The sequence below is a fragment of the Vicugna pacos genome, chromosome 29 (assembly GCF_048564905.1).
Source record: "Vicugna pacos chromosome 29, VicPac4, whole genome shotgun sequence".
NCBI classification, from domain to species: Eukaryota; Metazoa; Chordata; class Mammalia; order Artiodactyla; family Camelidae; genus Vicugna; species Vicugna pacos.
Genome location: NC_133015.1, coordinates 1,498,281 through 1,519,126, shown reverse-complemented (window position 1 = coordinate 1,519,126; position 20,846 = coordinate 1,498,281). Strand labels below are relative to the sequence as shown.

Sequence of the window (20,846 nt, the reverse complement as noted above, 5' to 3'; positions counted from 1 at the left end):
TTTCATTATGTGGTTAATAATGATAGAGAAAATCTGTAGGCCTCATAAAAACTAGAAATATTTTGATAGAAGTCATTCTCTTTTATTCTTCAGATTAATGAGGTTTTTATTCATCTCTGTAAAAAGATCTATATACAAAAACGCCTTTGAAAAAAAAAACCCAGAAAACTAAGTCATCAGTAATTACCTTAACTGCTTAAAGAAGACAGGCAGAATCAGGTTAGTTCTTCCATCAGTCTAAAAGATCTATCGCTAGGCTTAGAGTAAATTGTACTGTAAGCAGTAAGGGAACATCAGATTTATCTGGATAATTTATTGCTTGATCTCTCATACATTTTGTCATTTCTGTGAATATTTATAAATCCCTGTTTATTTAACACTGAGATAAACTCTAAGGGGAAAACAGCATGTGTTTCAAATGGTACAGCGAATGTTTGTGGAGTCTGTGAGTCTGGATCCCTGGGTACATATGTAGAGTTCTTGCACTGGATGTGAACTTTGAGTGAGATTGTCATGTAAGCCGTTGAGATGAGTGTGAATTTGTAGTACAGTATATCCTAGCTTCTCTGAAAAATATGAACATTTCAAGGACAAATTGTATGACATCTACTCTTAAATGTGTATGAAAAGAGAGGTTACTGGTACAAGCAATCTTTCTCATGAGACAGTGAAGATTTTATAATTGACGAAAAGTTTCTGTGATACATTGTAGTGTCTGAACAAGTGTGTGTAGCCTCCTTCTGCGAAGGACTTTCTGTTTTGGTTTCTGGGTCTAAAATACATCCTCATCTTTGGAAATCTACTTATTGAAACTTTTAATAATGCCATCTGTCTTCCTTTTCCATTGAAAAATGATATCTATATTCAATTATACAAGATATTTTTCATTGTTTAACTGTGTCATTACCTATTTCCTATTACTTATGCACTTGAAAATAAATATAGATCTTATCTTAGGTCTATGGTGATCTCATTATGCTCAAATGAATTTCAGAAAGCTGGTGGTTATCCTTTTCCCTTCACTGATAAACTGATACTTTAAAAAAAATCACATCATATCAAAGAGTAATTCACTTTAACTTTTTGTTAACTCAAAGTTTTCATCCTCTCTTTTTTTTTAATCTACTAATAACTTTCTTATATCCTGGTGGTATTTCTAAAATGTTTAGAATTGAGGATTTCTCTCTCTCTACTGTTTCTGTAGAATAAACAACATTATACTGCAGGAATCTAAGATCTTATATCTCTTAAAATCATGCTATCTGAGCCATAATGCCATTTCTATGGACATATGCATTTAATGAATATATAATTATGTCATTTTTCTCTCTCCACATGCATATATATATTATTTGTTATAAAATTACATGTATTTGTTTATAGATAGAGGTACATATATATATATGTGTATATATATATAAAGTATTTCTGTTTTTATTCTCTGCTCTAACATTAAACACAGCACTGAACTCAAAACAAATAATTCATTGAAGTTGGTACATTAGGTTTTTATTTTTGAACTATGCTATAAAGGTATTTTAACTGAAGGCCACTGTTACCTCTCCATAAATCTCAACATTCTCCTGAAGTGAGATTCAGTTGTCTCTTTTGCCACTTGGCCTAATGGAGTATTTATTTAAGACGGCACGTGAAGTATTTCAGAGTTTTCCTTACGCTCCTTGAATCCACCTATGCCTATTCATAATTACAAAGGCATTAGTGATCTTCTTCTAAAAATATAAGCCATATTGTGTCTCTCTTTTGCTCAAAGCATTCCAAGAGCTTCACATCATCCTTGGAATCAAATCTGAAATCCTTGTAATGGTTTTAGTAGGTAGATCTTATACTATTCGATCCCTGCCAGTTTTTCTACTTTCTAACCATGTTTCCCTGGTACATTCCAGATGAGCTACATGAGAGTACTTAGTCTATGTCAAATATACCAAACTGATTCACGCTTTACAACCTTACCATTACTGTTTCTTTTACATGAAATTCTGTCCAATTTCCATATCTCCTAACTGGCTCGTTTCTTCACATTATTCATGTCTTTATTCATGTAAGAAATATACATGTTTGTCTCAGGGGTCTTCTTTACCACATGTCTTAGTCTGCCTGGCTGCTATAACAAGATGCCACAAGGCTGGATGGCTTAAACAACGGAAATTTAGTTTCTCACAGTTGTACAGTCTGAGAAGTCCAAGTTAAAGGTGTTGGCAAATTCAGTTTCTGGTGAGGAATTTCTTCATGACTTGTAGATTATTGCCTTCATGCTGTGTCCTCACACAACCTTTCCTCAGTGCCTGAATGTAGAGAGAACAAATTCTCTGGCAAGTCTCTTCTTGTAAGGAAACTAATCGTTTTGAATCAAGGCCCCGCCCTTCTGACTTCATTTAACCTTGATTACTTCATTTGAGGCCAAATACAACTACACTAGAGGTTAGGATTTCAGCATATGGATTTGAGGAAACACAAATATTCAGTCCATAACATCACTGAAGTAGTATACTTTGTCATCTGCTGTTCCATTCCCTAATTCTGCTGTGATTCTTCTGAATTCAAAACTATTTAAAATGGTACTTACACATTTGTTTTCTTGTTTATGAAATCTCAATGAAGCCAGGTATTTTGTCCTTTTTAAAAATTCGTATTCCTAGGATCTAATACTTGACAAGAATTTACTAGAATAATTAAATATTTTAAAGACAATTTAATTCATTACTGAATAATGATGAAAAGAGTCAATAACATTTGGGAAACAAAGTTAGACACCAGAATATGATGAGCACTTAAGCCTTGTGACTTGTTAAGTCTTATGTTGACTTCCCAAATGAAATGGAGGATTGGGGATGTAGTCATATAATTAATATTTAACAGAAATTTCCTAAAACAATAGTTCATTTTTAAAGCATCATGGAAATTTTACTCATTCTTTACATACACATGAAATCACATGATGAGCCATGGAAGCTCACCTCACTCCTATTATAATTTGTGTTGCTCAAATTTCTATTAAGAAACTCTTCTGACTTTTTAAGCTGTGTTTCTACATAGTTCTCTTTCAAGGTGTCAACAATATACCCCCTTTGATGATTATAGGATGCAAAGCACATTCTTATATAATTATAGAAGGTATTTAAAATGCAAATACCCTTAGGAGAGAGGTAACAGTGAAATTACTTAAGAGAGAAACGGTTTGTAAAGCAACTTTTTTAGAGTTTTACAGACAAAAATATTAGAATTTTCAAAGAATGCATTTTTTGAAACTAATGAAAAACTAGTGTATAATTTTTTCATTGTACCATTTGCATTAATCAGAATGCATTTTTATTTAGACATTTTTAATTTTTTGTTTTGTCTTAGCACTGGTGTTCTCATTACTATGTATTGCCTATATGTTTAAAAAATAAAGATGTCTTCTCTTCACTTTCCCCCTCACATAGTATAAAACAAATTAATTAGTGCAAAATATTCATATTTGAACATATATTTTTCTTCCGTGACTCTACAGTGCACTCACTAGGGGGAAAGATTGGTTGGGAAAAGTCTTTAGGATGAAATTATTACTTCTTATATGATAATGGATCCCTTGAATCTTGTGACAGTTTCATCACTTGGTCCATTGATTTCAGGGAACGTTTCTAGTACTTAAACAAAGCTATATTTTCAGTGGATGTTGGAAAGGATGTCAAGGAAAGCCACTCCTCTAAGCATCACGTCTAACCTTCAGTATCTCATTATTGACCAGATGCTGGCTCATTCATTCAACTTACTTAATTGAACAATTCAATTCTAGGCATAAAGTAGACAAATTAATTTAGTGATTGTCAATAAGCTGACATTCCCTGTGAAAATTTAGAAACTTTCCATATGTTTTGCAATAGTATTCAGTTGACCCATTTTAAAAACCCATTATTTGAATAAGCCTTACTTTAGTTAGCTTTAAATTCTGCTTCCAAACACTATTTGTATTTTATGTTAGTTTACATTTTCTTTTCCTTATTCATGAAGAATTTTACTCTTGTGTTAGTATCTTGACTTGGATCATCTTACAAACTTTATTTTGGCTTTATTGCTTACTAGTGTGGATTCAACTTCACCATATAAATCAACATTTCTAGAAAAGTATTCAGTTTAATCTTGATGTAAAAATTTTAGATGGCAGATAGGACATTGCAATCTAGTCCTTGCTGAAAACAGCGCAGGGTTATGTTCTCAGTGCTGCTGTCACCACCATTTCCAAAGTTCCTTCCGTTTTTCTTCACAGATTCTTGGTTTTATTCACAAAGAATTAAGAACTTATAAAAATATTTTTCTTATTGAAAAGAAAATAACTCTAGAAAAGTGCTTAAAGTTAAAGGAAAATAATCAGTTTCCTTAGATATCAGTTTTAATTTGTTTTTTTATCTCAAGATCATAAGTGATATGATGAATTTTGCCTATATATTCAGTGATTTCCTAAGAATATCACATATAAACAAAATAATCTCTGTAAAGTGTATACATACATATTTAGGAGAGTTCTTTGAGCTTTTTGTAGGACAATTAATGATAAATTAAGTTTGAAGTTATAAAATAAAAAAGTTTATATGTTTAATATATTAGCAAAAGTGAAGTCTAACAAAGAGCTAAAGTCAAGAATGGCATAGTTTTAAGTTTGGCTAAGTGAATTATAAGTTGTTTATACCTCTTTTTATGTAGGAGAGTATATACTATGTAATTAATTTTATGTAAGTTTCTAGTCAGTTGCAAAGAAGTCTGTAGTCACAGAAAGCAGGTGAGTGGTTGCTTGCAGAATTAGAGTGGGTAGATGAAGAAAGGTGGAGGGACAGATGTGCACAGGGGCATGAGGAAATCTGGGAAGGTGAGCTACATATCTGTGATCTTGATTTTGGTAATGGTTTTGCAGTTGTACACACGTGTCAAATCATATCAAATTCTACATTTTAGATTGCTGCAGATTATTATATATAAATTATATCTCAGTGATGCTGGAAGTATACTGACAGAACTGAAAGAATTAAGTAAAAAATACTGGGGAGCTTTAACACTGCTGGATAGTTAATAGAACAAACAGAAGGTACATTAGTCAAGGTATAAAAGATTTGAAAAACTATTAAATAATCAGAATAACCTAATGGAAATACAAAGAACATTTCACTAGACGAAAAAAAGGACAGAATACATTCTCAACCACACATATAAAATTTACCAAAAATAACTATATACTGGGACATGGTATCAATAGTGAATACTTTTACATGTTTAAGGCAAATTTCATATTGATCTAAAATAATTATTCCAGAGAATAGAAAGTGAACACTTTCCAACCACTTACATGAAACAACTATAACTTTTTTTTAATATTTTATTTATTCATTATTTTATTTTGGTGGGGGTGGGGGAGGTAATTAGGTTTATTTCTAGAGAGGGTACTGAGGATTGAACCCAGGACCTGTGCATGCTAAGCATGCAGTCTACCACTTGAGCTATATCCTCCCCCGAAACAACTATAACTTTAGTTAAAAGTCTGAGAATGATTTTATCACAAAGGATTATTAAAGTCCATTTTTTCATGAACATAGATGCAAAAATTCGAGTCAAAAGATTATCAAAACAAATTAGAGATACAAAGCAATAGGGCTTTGACCGAGATTTACTTTTGAAGTAAACTCCCAAATTTATCCGTTCCCACTCCCTTTCCCCTGGTAACCATGAAATTTGTTTACTATGTCTGCGAGTCTTTCTGTTTTGTAGATGAGTTCATTAGTATTGTCTTTTTTCTTTCTTTCTCTTTTTAGATCCACACATGAGTGATATCATATGGCATTTTTCTTTCTCTTTCTGACTTCAGTTAGAATGACGATCTCCAGGTCCATCCACATTGCCATAAATGGCATTATATTATTCTTTTTATGGCTGAGTCATATTTAATTGTATAAATATGCCACAAATTGCTTTATCCAGTCCTCTGTCATTGGACATTTAGGTTGCTTCCATGTCTTGGCTATTGTAAATAGTGCTGCTAGATCCTATATCTTAGTAGTGCCAGGTACACGAATACATGGTTCCAATTATTTCAAAGAGGTGTTAAGTATGTGTCTCATCACAAAAATTTGGATATATTATAATATTATACTTAAAAATTATGTGACTTAAAAAGTTATATCCTGTAGTTAGCCTTTTTTCCCTTTTGTTGAAAGATTTATTTTTTTGTGGAAAAATACATAGTAGTAAGGACAATGGTTCATGACATTCCAAAACACAATTTAAAGGCAATTTGCAGTTATCAATCACTTTTGATTACAAACATCACTGATTTGCCAGACTTTCATTAAATATTTAAGAACATATAAATTCCATCTTTTTAAAAAATCGTTAATTATCTTTGGATTGTCTGCAAAAAAAAAGACAGACAAACTTATTTACAAAACAGAAACTGACTCACAGACATAGAAAACAAACTTATGGTTACCAGGGGAGGAAGGGGGTAAGAAGGGATAAATTGGGAGTTTGAGATTTGCAGATATTAGCTAATATATATAAAATAGGTGAACAACAAATTTATACTGTGTAGCACAGGGAACCATATTCAATATCTTGCAATAACTTGGTGAAAAATATGAAAATGAATATATATGTTCTTATATGACTGAAGTATTATACTGAACACCAGAAATTGAAACAATATTGTAAACTGATTGTACTTCAATAAAAATGTATTTTAAAAAATCAGTTGCTTCTGCATTTGGTTACTGTAAGTCATCTCCCCAAAGTCTGATTTCCCCTGGATGTACCAGAAATTAAAACCTCAGACATCCAAAACTGAACTGGAACCAGATGACAATCCCAAGGTCCTCCTGCCTGCGTGGCTTGTTGGTAAGCCAACTGATCTCTTCCAAGAGGCAACTGACTTCACAGCCATATGTTCCATTCTCACTGCAAAGCTCACTGCCCCAAGTATGGGCGTGCTCAGACTTACCCTGTGTTTGATTATTAGAGGGGCATAAATCAGTACCTTTCCCCCTAATTTTTCATAGATTTAACGATAAATAGATTGGACCCCTAGTACACTGTTAGGATGGCAGAGTATTAAGGTGAAATAAGAATTTCCAGAGTTTCAAACAATTTATAGTGTAGAGGTAATTGAACAAGTGAGTAATAGTACAAGACAATACTATTGTATGCAAAACAACCTTGAAGAACTGTGGCAATGTTTTCAGAATCCAATTCTGTTTAAAAATTCTTTCCTCCCCCCAGCACATATTCTTATGCCCCTTTGCTGGCTTCCTACTGTTTAGAAACAAAGGCAAAAATATTTAGCATGTCTGTTTCTCCAGCTTCATCTTGTCCTGTGCTCTCTGCTAAGCAGTACCTTGGCCTTATTTTGCCTCCTATATAATGCCATGCTCCCTCCTGCTGTAAGGACTTTGGATATGCCACTCCCTCTGCCTGAAACCCATCCACCCACCATCTCATCTGTATTGCCCAGTCAGCTCTTAAAAAATCTCTTGGTTTCAGTTATAATTTATCTCATCAGACAAAATCTGCTTGTTATATTGCAAATGAGATCCACTTAATAAGTGCTGTCATGTATCATTTCACTCTTATTCCCAATGCATATGTTGTGCTGTTTCACAGTTCTACTTACACACATTTATATGTGATTATTTGACTGCAGTCTGAACCCAAATACTCCAGATTGTAAACTCAAAGAGGGTTGAAATCGTATTTTTTTTCCTTAGCGTTGGATGCCTACCAACCCTGCATACAGCCACCTACCACCTGACACATGAAAGCTGTGCAGTAAGTATTTGTTGAATGAATGAGAAATTGTTTCAGATTGTGGACAAAGTACAACCCAAAATACAGAGGTGAAAACAGCTGTCCAAGCTCAAGGACATGGGAAATTCTGCTTTAATGCAGAGAGTTAGTACTGAGCTGCAGGATATATGAGGAGTTAATGCCTTAGGAAAGGACTAAACCTCACTAAAAATACCCCTTGCTACTGACCAGACTCTTGACAAGAGTGGTTTGTTGTTTATCAAATTGTAGAGAACTGTGACAAAAGTCTAATCCCTTAGAGAAACAATCAGTAATGTTTTAAATATATGTGTTAAATGATTGTATAAAATATGGTCAAATCAGGTACCAATTCAAACCAAAAGCCTTGACAGAAGTAAACAAAGCAACTTCCCTGAGCATGCAATGACATTGCTTTCTTTTCAGGAAGAACTGTGGTCTTAGAACAAGTAAGAACATGTGGATAAAATTTCCTTTTTTAAGAAATTATAATATGCAATTTATATACAATGAGATGCACATATCTTTAGTAGATAATACTAAGTCTTTCAACGAGTTCGCATAAATCTAACCCACATTGTTTTCAAGATAATAGAATTTCCCACTTCATCCCAGAAAATTCCTTCTTGTCCTTTTCCACTTGTCTCCCTTTCCTACAGGAAAATACTGTTCTGAAACCCAAACCCATGAAATAGTTTTGTCTGTCCGAATCTTTATATGAATAAAATTTTATACAGTAAGCATGATATCGTATCTGGGTTCTTTAGCTCAGCTTAATTTGGAGATCCCCCCATGTGGTTGCGTACAGCAGTGGTTCATTCCTTCATGTCACTGCACAGTACTCCATTGTCTGAATACACCAGTTTGTTTACTCATTTTCTTTTTCACATACATTTGGAATGTTTCCATTGGGGCTTATGAATAAATAATATGAATTATAAATATTAACTTCATATCAACTTATGAATTTGCTGTGAACATTCTCATACAAGTATTTGTGGACACATGTTAATCTCAGGTGTATACCTAGGGAATTGATGGTACCTAGGTAGGAATTTTATTAACTTTATAAGAACCTCACAGCTGTTTTCCAAAGCTTGCAGCATTTTACCCTCCCGCTAGCATCCTGTGAGTGTTCTGGGTGTTCTCGCCATCACTTGGTGGTGTCATTGTTTTCAATTTGAGTCATCTTAGTGTGCGTGTAGTAGTAGCCATTTTGGTTTTAATTTTAATTTCCCTGATGATGTTATATGCACTTTTCAAGTCTTATTGGTCATTCGTATACTTTCCTTTTGCCATTTTTTTCGAATTAGGTTGTCTCATTAAAAGTGGTTTGTAGGACTTCTTTATATATTTTGGAAACAAGTTCTATATTTTGCAAAGATTTTCTCCTGGTCTGTCACTTGCTTACTAATGCAGCTGCAGGCCAAGATAATGGCCAACTTATGTCCTGGAGAACCATCTTCCCCAAATTAGACTTCAAGCTCCTTTTCGACTAAAAAGGGGAGGAGGTGTGGTTGGTTGGTGCAAACTTCTTCATGTAGGATTTCTGCTTTCAGGGTGCGGGGGCAGCGGCAGCATTAGCGGCTGCAGCAGGGAGAGGGGTGTGCTCCTGGGAGCCTGTGGATATGCTGCCATCTCCCCCGTCCCTGTCCTGGGGACGGACTCTGCTGCCCCATGTTCGGGGGACGCAGCTTACAGGTCAGTCAGCTCCTGGGAGGCGGGCGCGGTGCGGTAGTGTGTGGGGGTGGCGGCAGTGACAGCGAGAAATGGAAGCAAATCCCCTCGGTAGCACGGGGCAGCCCCAATCCCGCCGCCGCCGCCCCCGTCCCGACAGCACAGCGCCCGCCTTCCTGGTCCAGGCTGTCCTGTAACAGGAGTCCCGCGTACGTGGAGCAGCAGAGACGGAGGCCCGGGTAGGCTGCGGGGGAGTTTGAAGCAACTCCGCAGGCTCCTGTGCAGCCGGAGCCCCAGGCCTAGGGTCCGCGTTTCCGGCGGGTGGAGGAGGGGCGCGCATTCGTGGGCGCGCAGACGCGGGAGCCCACCCAGAGCTAGTGGGAGGCGGACGGGAGCCCGGCGCTCCTGGGCCAGCTCCTGAGGAAGAAGGCGGCTTGGGGACCGGACCGCCGCTTGCCGTAGCCCCCGCTGCCGCCGCCGCAGCCGGGCAGGTAAGGGGGCGCTGTTGGAGGAGTGCAGGTCGTGGTGCCGGCGGGTGAGGCCTGGGCTGTGCAGTTAGGCGTGGGTGAGGCCCGGGTCGCGGGGCCTTTCAGGACCATGAGGCGGATGCGGGCTGCCGTGGTATTTCATGGTGCCCCCCAACCCCCGTTAGTAGTCTCTGTACCCCGATTCTGCGCTGCCATGTCTATTCGGGCTGGAAAGCAGGGCACCCTTGGCAGGTGGGAAGGCGCTGGACGGTCCCGGAACACCTGCTGGCCCTCGGGTTCTGTCCTGCTCCCAGGAGGCGGGTGCGGTGCCGTGCGGTCGCGGGGACAAGGCGTCGGTCGCGGTGGTACGGTCTGCCCCGTGGTGGCCCTGAATTTGTTCGGTATTCCCCCGCGGCTTGGGGTGGATTTTGTTTCCGCATGCCCGCGTGGTGCACCTCTCCCTGTGAGCCTGTTCCTGGGAGGCGGCCGCGGTGCTGTCATGGTGCGCTGGCGGGATTTGCAGCTGCAGCCTTAGCTGCAGTAGTGTGGAGAGGGTTGTGCTCCTGGGAGCCTGTGGATTTGCTCCCCTCTCCCCCGCGCCCTGTCCTGGGGGCGGCCTTTCCTGCTCCAGGTGCCCAGGACGCATGATACGAGTCAGTGTGCTTCTGGGAGGCGGGCGGGCTGCGCGCAGTGTACCGAGGCGGCGGCAGGGAGAGCGTGAAATGGAGGCATACCCTCCCGCTAGCACGGGGCAGCCCCAATCCCGCCGCCGCCGCCGCCGCCGCACCCTACCCCAGTCGCCCACAGCACAGCGCCCGCCTTCCTGGGCCAGGCTGTCCTGTAACCCGAGTCCCGCGGACCTTGTGCAGCAGAGACGGAGGCCCGGATAGGCTGCGGGGGAGTTCGAAGCAACTCCGCAGGCTCCTATGCAGCAGGAGCCCCAGGCCTAGGGTCCGCGCTTTTGGAGGTAGGAGGAGGGGCGCGCATGTGCGGACGCACAGACGCGGGAGCCCACCCAGAGCTAGTGGGAGGCGGACGGGAGCCCGGCGCTCCTGGTCCAGCTCCTGAGGAAGAAGGCGGCTTGGGGACCGGACCGCCGCTTGCCGTAGCCCCCGCTGCCGCCGCCGCAGCCGGGCAGGTAAGGGGGCGCTGTTGGAGGAGTGCAGGTCGTGGTGCCGGCGGGTGAGGCCTGGGCTGTGCAGTTAGGCGTGGGTGAGGCCCGGGTCGCGGGGCCTTTCAGGACCATGAGGCGGGTGCGGGCCGCCGCTGTATTTAATGGTGCCGCCCCCCCCCCCCCGTTAGTACTGTGTGAACCCGGGTGTAGCTGCCGTTTGTATTCGTGCTGCGAAAGCAGTGCACCCTCGGCAGGTGGGAAGGCGCTAGACGGTCCAGGAACACCTCCTGCTGGTCCTCCGTTTATGTCCCGCTCCCCGGAGGCGGGTGCGGTGCGTTCGCGTGGCCTTGGCGTCGGTCGCGGTGGGACGGGCTGACCCGTGGGAGCCCTGAATTTGCTCGTATTCCCCCGCGGCTTGGGGTGGCCTTTGCTTCTGCATGTTCACGAGGTGCAGCTCTCCCTGTAAGTCTGTTGCTGGGAGGCGGCCGCGGTGCTGTCAGGGTGCGCGGGCGGCATTTGCAGCGGCAGCATTAGCGGCGGCAGCAGAGAGAGGGGTGTGCCCCTGGGAGCCTGTGGATATACTGCCATCTCCCCCGTCCCTGTCCTGGGGACGGACTCTGGTGCCCCATGTTCGGGGGACGCATCTTACAGGTCAGTCAGCTCCTGGGAGGCGGGCGCGGTGCGGTAGTGTGTGGGGGTGGCGGCGGCGACAGCGTGAAATGGAAGCAAATCCCCTCGGTAACACGGGGCAGCCCCAATCCCGCCGCCGCCTCCCCCGTCCCGTCAGCACAGCGACCGCCTTCCTGGAGCAGGCTGATCTGTAACACGACTCCCGCGAACCCTGGGACAGCGGAAGTTGAGGCCCGGATAGGCTGCGGGGAGTCTGAAGCTAATCCGCAGGCTCCTATAGGGCAGGAGCCCCAGCCCGAGGGTCCGCGATTCTGGCGGGAGGAGGAGGGACGCGGACGCACAGACGCGCGGACGCGGGAGCCCACCCGGAGCGTAGGGAAGCTGGGCGGGAGCTGGGTGCTCTTTGCACCAGCTCCCGAGGAAGAAGGCATCTTTGGGACTGGACCGCCGCTCGCCGACGGGTCCGCTGACGCCGCCGGGCAGGTAAGGGGGCGCTGGTGGGGGCGCGCAGGTCGTTCAGCCGGCGAGTGATGTCTGGGCTGCGCAGCTGGGGAGGCGCACAGGTAGGGGTGCATGGTTGAGGCCCGGGCGGTGGGCCCTTTAGGACCCTGAGGCGGGTACGGGCCGCCGCAGTGGTTCCTGGTGCCCCCCCCCCCGAATTAGTTAGTCCCTGCACCCCGCGTCTGCGCTGCCGTTTATATTCGGTTTTGGGAAAGCAGGGCTCACCCGGGAGGTGGGAAGGCGCTAGACGGCTCTGGCACATCCCCGGCCGGCCCTCAGGTCGTGGTCTGCTCCCGGGAAGCGGGTGCGGTGGTACGGGCTACCCCGTGCAGCCCCTGAGTTTGTTACTTACTCCCCCGCTGCTTGGGGTGGACTTTGCTTCCCCATGTTCGCGGGGTGCACCTCTCCCTGTGAGCCTGTTCCTGGGAAGCGGCCGCGGTGCTGTCACGGTGCGCTGGCGGGATTTGCAGCTGCAGCCTCAGGGGGAGGGGTGTGCTCCTGGGAGCCTGTCGATTTGCTCCCTTCTCCCCCGCGTCCTGTTCTGGGTGCGGACTTTCCAGCCCCAGTTTCGCAGGACGCAGGTTACAGGTCAGTAGGCTTCTGGGAGGCGGGCGGGGTACGCGCATTTTGCCGAGGCGGCGGCAGCGAGAGCGTGAAATGGAGGCCTATCCTCGCGCTAGCACGGGGCAGCCCCAATCCCGCCGCCGCCGCCGCCGCCGCACCCTACCCCAGTCGTCCACAGCACAGCGCCCGCCTTCCTGGGCCAGTCTGTCCTGTAACCCGAGTCCCGCGTACGTGGTGCAGCAGAGACGGAGGCCCGGATAGGCTGCGGGGGAGTTTGAAGCAATTCTGCAGGCTCCTGTGCAGCAGGAGCCCCAGGCCTAGGGTCCGCGTTTCCGGCGGGTGGAGGAGGGGCGCGCATTCGTGGGCGCGCAGACGCGGGAGCCCACCCAGAGCTAGTGGGAGGCGGACGGGAGCCCGGCGCTCCTGGGCCAGCTCCTGAGGAAGAAGGCGGCTTGGGGACCGGACCGCCGCTTGCCGTAGCCCCCGCTGCCGCCGCCGCAGCCGGGCAGGTAAGGGGGCGCTGTTGGAGGAGTGCAGGTCGTGGTGCCGGCGGGTGAGGCCTGGGCTGTGCAGTTAGGCGTGGGTGAGGCCCGGGTCGCGGGGCCTTTCAGGACCATGAGGCGGATGCGGGCTGCCGTGGTATTTCATGGTGCCCCCCAACCCCCGTTAGTAGTCTCTGTACCCCGATTCTGCGCTGCCATGTCTATTCGGGCTGGAAAGCAGGGCACCCTTGGCAGGTGGGAAGGCGCTGGACGGTCCCGGAACACCTGCTGGCCCTCGGGTTCTGTCCTGCTCCCAGGAGGCGGGTGCGGTGCCGTGCGGTCGCGGGGACAAGGCGTCGGTCGCGGTGGTACGGTCTGCCCCGTGGTGGCCCTGAATTTGTTCGGTATTCCCCCGCGGCTTGGGGTGGATTTTGTTTCCGCATGCCCGCGTGGTGCACCTCTCCCTGTGAGCCTGTTCCTGGGAGGCGGCCGCGGTGCTGTCATGGTGCGCTGGCGGGATTTGCAGCTGCAGCCTTAGCTGCAGTAGTGTGGAGAGGGTTGTGCTCCTGGGAGCCTGTGGATTTGCTCCCCTCTCCCCCGCGCCCTGTCCTGGGGGCGGCCTTTCCTGCTCCAGGTGCCCAGGACGCATGATACGAGTCAGTGTGCTTCTGGGAGGCGGGCGGGCTGCGCGCAGTGTACCGAGGCGGCGGCAGGGAGAGCGTGAAATGGAGGCATACCCTCCCGCTAGCACGGGGCAGCCCCAATCCCGCCGCCGCCGCCGCCGCCGCACCCTACCCCAGTCGCCCACAGCACAGCGCCCGCCTTCCTGGGCCAGGCTGTCCTGTAACCCGAGTCCCGCGGACCTTGTGCAGCAGAGACGGAGGCCCGGATAGGCTGCGGGGGAGTTCGAAGCAACTCCGCAGGCTCCTATGCAGCAGGAGCCCCAGGCCTAGGGTCCGCGCTTTTGGAGGTAGGAGGAGGGGCGCGCATGTGCGGACGCACAGACGCGGGAGCCCACCCAGAGCTAGTGGGAGGCGGACGGGAGCCCGGCGCTCCTGGTCCAGCTCCTGAGGAAGAAGGCGGCTTGGGGACCGGACCGCCGCTTGCCGTAGCCCCCGCTGCCGCCGCCGCAGCCGGGCAGGTAAGGGGGCGCTGTTGGAGGAGTGCAGGTCGTGGTGCCGGCGGGTGAGGCCTGGGCTGTGCAGTTAGGCGTGGGTGAGGCCCGGGTCGCGGGGCCTTTCAGGACCATGAGGCGGGTGCGGGCCGCCGCTGTATTTAATGGTGCCGCCCCCCCCCCCCCGTTAGTACTGTGTGAACCCGGGTGTAGCTGCCGTTTGTATTCGTGCTGCGAAAGCAGTGCACCCTCGGCAGGTGGGAAGGCGCTAGACGGTCCAGGAACACCTCCTGCTGGTCCTCCGTTTATGTCCCGCTCCCCGGAGGCGGGTGCGGTGCGTTCGCGTGGCCTTGGCGTCGGTCGCGGTGGGACGGGCTGACCCGTGGGAGCCCTGAATTTGCTCGTATTCCCCCGCGGCTTGGGGTGGCCTTTGCTTCTGCATGTTCACGAGGTGCAGCTCTCCCTGTAAGTCTGTTGCTGGGAGGCGGCCGCGGTGCTGTCAGGGTGCGCGGGCGGCATTTGCAGCGGCAGCATTAGCGGCGGCAGCAGAGAGAGGGGTGTGCCCCTGGGAGCCTGTGGATATACTGCCATCTCCCCCGTCCCTGTCCTGGGGACGGACTCTGGTGCCCCATGTTCGGGGGACGCATCTTACAGGTCAGTCAGCTCCTGGGAGGCGGGCGCGGTGCGGTAGTGTGTGGGGGTGGCGGCGGCGACAGCGTGAAATGGAAGCAAATCCCCTCGGTAACACGGGGCAGCCCCAATCCCGCCGCCGCCTCCCCCGTCCCGTCAGCACAGCGACCGCCTTCCTGGAGCAGGCTGATCTGTAACACGACTCCCGCGAACCCTGGGACAGCGGAAGTTGAGGCCCGGATAGGCTGCGGGGAGTCTGAAGCTAATCCGCAGGCTCCTATAGGGCAGGAGCCCCAGCCCGAGGGTCCGCGATTCTGGCGGGAGGAGGAGGGACGCGGACGCACAGACGCGCGGACGCGGGAGCCCACCCGGAGCGTAGGGAAGCTGGGCGGGAGCTGGGTGCTCTTTGCACCAGCTCCCGAGGAAGAAGGCATCTTTGGGACTGGACCGCCGCTCGCCGACGGGTCCGCTGACGCCGCCGGGCAGGTAAGGGGGCGCTGGTGGGGGCGCGCAGGTCGTTCAGCCGGCGAGTGATGTCTGGGCTGCGCAGCTGGGGAGGCGCACAGGTAGGGGTGCATGGTTGAGGCCCGGGCGGTGGGCCCTTTAGGACCCTGAGGCGGGTACGGGCCGCCGCAGTGGTTCCTGGTGCCCCCCCCCCGAATTAGTTAGTCCCTGCACCCCGCGTCTGCGCTGCCGTTTATATTCGGTTTTGGGAAAGCAGGGCTCACCCGGGAGGTGGGAAGGCGCTAGACGGCTCTGGCACATCCCCGGCCGGCCCTCAGGTCGTGGTCTGCTCCCGGGAAGCGGGTGCGGTGGTACGGGCTACCCCGTGCAGCCCCTGAGTTTGTTACTTACTCCCCCGCTGCTTGGGGTGGACTTTGCTTCCCCATGTTCGCGGGGTGCACCTCTCCCTGTGAGCCTGTTCCTGGGAAGCGGCCGCGGTGCTGTCACGGTGCGCTGGCGGGATTTGCAGCTGCAGCCTCAGGGGGAGGGGTGTGCTCCTGGGAGCCTGTCGATTTGCTCCCTTCTCCCCCGCGTCCTGTTCTGGGTGCGGACTTTCCAGCCCCAGTTTCGCAGGACGCAGGTTACAGGTCAGTAGGCTTCTGGGAGGCGGGCGGGGTACGCGCATTTTGCCGAGGCGGCGGCAGCGAGAGCGTGAAATGGAGGCCTATCCTCGCGCTAGCACGGGGCAGCCCCAATCCCGCCGCCGCCGCCGCCGCCGCACCCTACCCCAGTCGTCCACAGCACAGCGCCCGCCTTCCTGGGCCAGTCTGTCCTGTAACCCGAGTCCCGCGTACGTGGTGCAGCAGAGACGGAGGCCCGGATAGGCTGCGGGGGAGTTTGAAGCAATTCTGCAGGCTCCTGTGCAGCAGGAGCCCCAGGCCTAGGGTCCGCGTTTCCGGCGGGTGGAGGAGGGGCGCGCATTCGTGGGCGCGCAGACGCGGGAGCCCACCCAGAGCTAGTGGGAGGCGGACGGGAGCCCGGCGCTCCTGGGCCAGCTCCTGAGGAAGAAGGCGGCTTGGGGACCGGACCGCCGCTTGCCGTAGCCCCCGCTGCCGCCGCCGCAGCCGGGCAGGTAAGGGGGCGCTGTTGGAGGAGTGCAGGTCGTGGTGCCGGCGGGTGAGGCCTGGGCTGTGCAGTTAGGCGTGGGTGAGGCCCGGGTCGCGGGGCCTTTCAGGACCATGAGGCGGATGCGGGCTGCCGTGGTATTTCATGGTGCCCCCCAACCCCCGTTAGTAGTCTCTGTACCCCGATTCTGCGCTGCCATGTCTATTCGGGCTGGAAAGCAGGGCACCCTTGGCAGGTGGGAAGGCGCTGGACGGTCCCGGAACACCTGCTGGCCCTCGGGTTCTGTCCTGCTCCCAGGAGGCGGGTGCGGTGCCGTGCGGTCGCGGGGACAAGGCGTCGGTCGCGGTGGTACGGTCTGCCCCGTGGTGGCCCTGAATTTGTTCGGTATTCCCCCGCGGCTTGGGGTGGATTTTGTTTCCGCATGCCCGCGTGGTGCACCTCTCCCTGTGAGCCTGTTCCTGGGAGGCGGCCGCGGTGCTGTCATGGTGCGCTGGCGGGATTTGCAGCTGCAGCCTTAGCTGCAGTAGTGTGGAGAGGGTTGTGCTCCTGGGAGCCTGTGGATTTGCTCCCCTCTCCCCCGCGCCCTGTCCTGGGGGCGGCCTTTCCTGCTCCAGGTGCCCAGGACGCATGATACGAGTCAGTGTGCTTCTGGGAGGCGGGCGGGCTGCGCGCAGTGTACCGAGGCGGCGGCAGGGAGAGCGTGAAATGGAGGCATACCCTCCCGCTAGCACGGGGCAGCCCCAATCCCGCCGCCGCCGCCGCCGCCGCACCCTACCCCAGTCGCCCACAGCACAGCGCCCGCCTTCCTGGGCCAGGCTGTCCTGTAACCCGAGTCCCGCGGACCTTGTGCAGCAGAGACGGAGGCCCGGATAGGCTGCGGGGGAGTTCGAAGCAACTCCGCAGGCTCCTATGCAGCAGGAGCCCCAGGCCTAGGGTCCGCGCTTTTGGAGGTAGGAGGAGGGGCGCGCATGTGCGGACGCACAGACGCGGGAGCCCACCCAGAGCTAGTGGGAGGCGGACGGGAGCCCGGCGCTCCTGGTCCAGCTCCTGAGGAAGAAGGCGGCTTGGGGACCGGACCGCCGCTTGCCGTAGCCCCCGCTGCCGCCGCCGCAGCCGGGCAGGTAAGGGGGCGCTGTTGGAGGAGTGCAGGTCGTGGTGCCGGCGGGTGAGGCCTGGGCTGTGCAGTTAGGCGTGGGTGAGGCCCGGGTCGCGGGGCCTTTCAGGACCATGAGGCGGGTGCGGGCCGCCGCTGTATTTAATGGTGCCGCCCCCCCCCCCCCGTTAGTACTGTGTGAACCCGGGTGTAGCTGCCGTTTGTATTCGTGCTGCGAAAGCAGTGCACCCTCGGCAGGTGGGAAGGCGCTAGACGGTCCAGGAACACCTCCTGCTGGTCCTCCGTTTATGTCCCGCTCCCCGGAGGCGGGTGCGGTGCGTTCGCGTGGCCTTGGCGTCGGTCGCGGTGGGACGGGCTGACCCGTGGGAGCCCTGAATTTGCTCGTATTCCCCCGCGGCTTGGGGTGGCCTTTGCTTCTGCATGTTCACGAGGTGCAGCTCTCCCTGTAAGTCTGTTGCTGGGAGGCGGCCGCGGTGCTGTCAGGGTGCGCGGGCGGCATTTGCAGCGGCAGCATTAGCGGCGGCAGCAGAGAGAGGGGTGTGCCCCTGGGAGCCTGTGGATATACTGCCATCTCCCCCGTCCCTGTCCTGGGGACGGACTCTGGTGCCCCATGTTCGGGGGACGCATCTTACAGGTCAGTCAGCTCCTGGGAGGCGGGCGCGGTGCGGTAGTGTGTGGGGGTGGCGGCGGCGACAGCGTGAAATGGAAGCAAATCCCCTCGGTAACACGGGGCAGCCCCAATCCCGCCGCCGCCTCCCCCGTCCCGTCAGCACAGCGACCGCCTTCCTGGAGCAGGCTGATCTGTAACACGACTCCCGCGAACCCTGGGACAGCGGAAGTTGAGGCCCGGATAGGCTGCGGGGAGTCTGAAGCTAATCCGCAGGCTCCTATAGGGCAGGAGCCCCAGCCCGAGGGTCCGCGATTCTGGCGGGAGGAGGAGGGACGCGGACGCACAGACGCGCGGACGCGGGAGCCCACCCGGAGCGTAGGGAAGCTGGGCGGGAGCTGGGTGCTCTTTGCACCAGCTCCCGAGGAAGAAGGCATCTTTGGGACTGGACCGCCGCTCGCCGACGGGTCCGCTGACGCCGCCGGGCAGGTAAGGGGGCGCTGGTGGGGGCGCGCAGGTCGTTCAGCCGGCGAGTGATGTCTGGGCTGCGCAGCTGGGGAGGCGCACAGGTAGGGGTGCATGGTTGAGGCCCGGGCGGTGGGCCCTTTAGGACCCTGAGGCGGGTACGGGCCGCCGCAGTGGTTCCTGGTGCCCCCCCCCCCGAATTAGTTAGTCCCTGCACCCCGCGTCTGCGCTGCCGTTTATATTCGGTTTTGGGAAAGCAGGGCTCACCCGGGAGGTGGGAAGGCGCTAGACGGCTCTGGCACATCCCCGGCCGGCCCTCAGGTCGTGGTCTGCTCCCGGGAAGCGGGTGCGGTGGTACGGGCTACCCCGTGCAGCCCCTGAGTTTGTTACTTACTCCCCCGCTGCTTGGGGTGGACTTTGCTTCCCCATGTTCGCGGGGTGCACCTCTCCCTGTGAGCCTGTTCCTGGGAAGCGGCCGCGGTGCTGTCACGGTGCGCTGGCGGGATTTGCAGCTGCAGCCTCAGGGGGAGGGGTGTGCTCCTGGGAGCCTGTCGATTTGCTCCCTTCTCCCCCGCGTCCTGTTCTGGGTGCGGACTTTCCAGCCCCAGTTTCGCAGGACGCAGGTTACAGGTCAGTAGGCTTCTGGGAGGCGGGCGGGGTACGCGCATTTTGCCGAGGCGGCGGCAGCGAGAGCGTGAAATGGAGGCCTATCCTCGCGCTAGCACGGGGCAGCCCCAATCCCGCCGCCGCCGCCGCCGCCGCACCCTACCCCAGTCGTCCACAGCACAGCGCCCGCCTTCCTGGGCCAGTCTGTCCTGTAACCCGAGTCCCGCGTACGTGGTGCAGCAGAGACGGAGGCCCGGATAGGCTGCGGGGGAGTTTGAAGCAATTCTGCAGGCTCCTGTGCAGCAGGAGCCCCAGGCCTAGGGTCCGCGTTTCCGGCGGGTGGAGGAGGGGCGCGCATTCGTGGGCGCGCAGACGCGGGAGCCCACCCAGAGCTAGTGGGAGGCGGACGGGAGCCCGGCGCTCCTGGGCCAGCTCCTGAGGAAGAAGGCGGCTTGGGGACCGGACCGCCGCTTGCCGTAGCCCCCGCTGCCGCCGCCGCAGCCGGGCAGGTAAGGGGGCGCTGTTGGAGGAGTGCAGGTCGTGGTGCCGGCGGGTGAGGCCTGGGCTGTGCAGTTAGGCGTGGGTGAGGCCCGGGTCGCGGGGCCTTTCAGGACCATGAGGCGGATGCGGGCTGCCGTGGTATTTCATGGTGCCCCCCAACCCCCGTTAGTAGTCTCTGTACCCCGATTCTGCGCTGCCATGTCTATTCGGGCTGGAAAGCAGGGCACCCTTGGCAGGTGGGAAGGCGCTGGACGGTCCCGGAACACCTGCTGGCCCTCGGGTTCTGTCCTGCTCCCAGGAGGCGGGTGCGGTGCCGTGCGGTCGCGGGGACAAGGCGTCGGTCGCGGTGGTACGGTCTGCCCCGTGGTGGCCCTGAATTTGTTCGGTATTCCCCCGCGGCTTGGGGTGGATTTTGTTTCCGCATGCCCGCGTGGTGCACCTCTCCCTGTGAGCCTGTTCCTGGGAGGCGGCCGCGGTGCTGTCATGGTGCGCTGGCGGGATTTGCAGCTGCAGCCTTAGCTGCAGTAGTGTGGAGAGGGTTGTGCTCCTGGGAGCCTGTGGATTTGCTCCCCTCTCCCCCGCGCCCTGTCCTGGGGGCGGCCTTTCCTGCTCCAGGTGCCCAGGACGCATGATACGAGTCAGTGTGCTTCTGGGAGGCGGGCGGGCTGCGCGCAGTGTACCGAGGCGGCGGCAGGGAGAGCGTGAAATGGAGGCATACCCTCCCGCTAGCACGGGGCAGCCCCAATCCCGCCGCCGCCGCCGCCGCCGCACCCTACCCCAGTCGCCCACAGCACAGCGCCCGCCTTCCTGGGCCAGGCTGTCCTGTAACCCGAGTCCCGCGGACCTTGTGCAGCAGAGACGGAGGCCCGGATAGGCTGCGGGGGAGTTCGAAGCAACTCCGCAGGCTCCTATGCAGCAGGAGCCCCAGGCCTAGGGTCCGCGCTTTTGGAGGTAGGAGGAGGGGCGCGCATGTGCGGACGCACAGACGCGGGAGCCCACCCA

At 52.9% G+C, this 20,846-nt stretch overlaps 1 protein-coding gene across 1 annotated transcript in view; it reads left to right on the top strand.

The window, feature by feature from the left end:
* LOC116277790 (adhesion G protein-coupled receptor B1-like) overlaps window positions 1–20,846 on the top strand; it is a 155,173-nt gene that overhangs the window by 29,622 nt on the left and 104,705 nt on the right. Inside the window, exon 5 of the mRNA XM_072951702.1 lies at window positions 7,746–7,806. The gene's annotated coding sequence lies outside the window, so the exon portion shown is untranslated. The remainder of the gene's footprint in view (window positions 1–7,745; window positions 7,807–20,846) is intronic.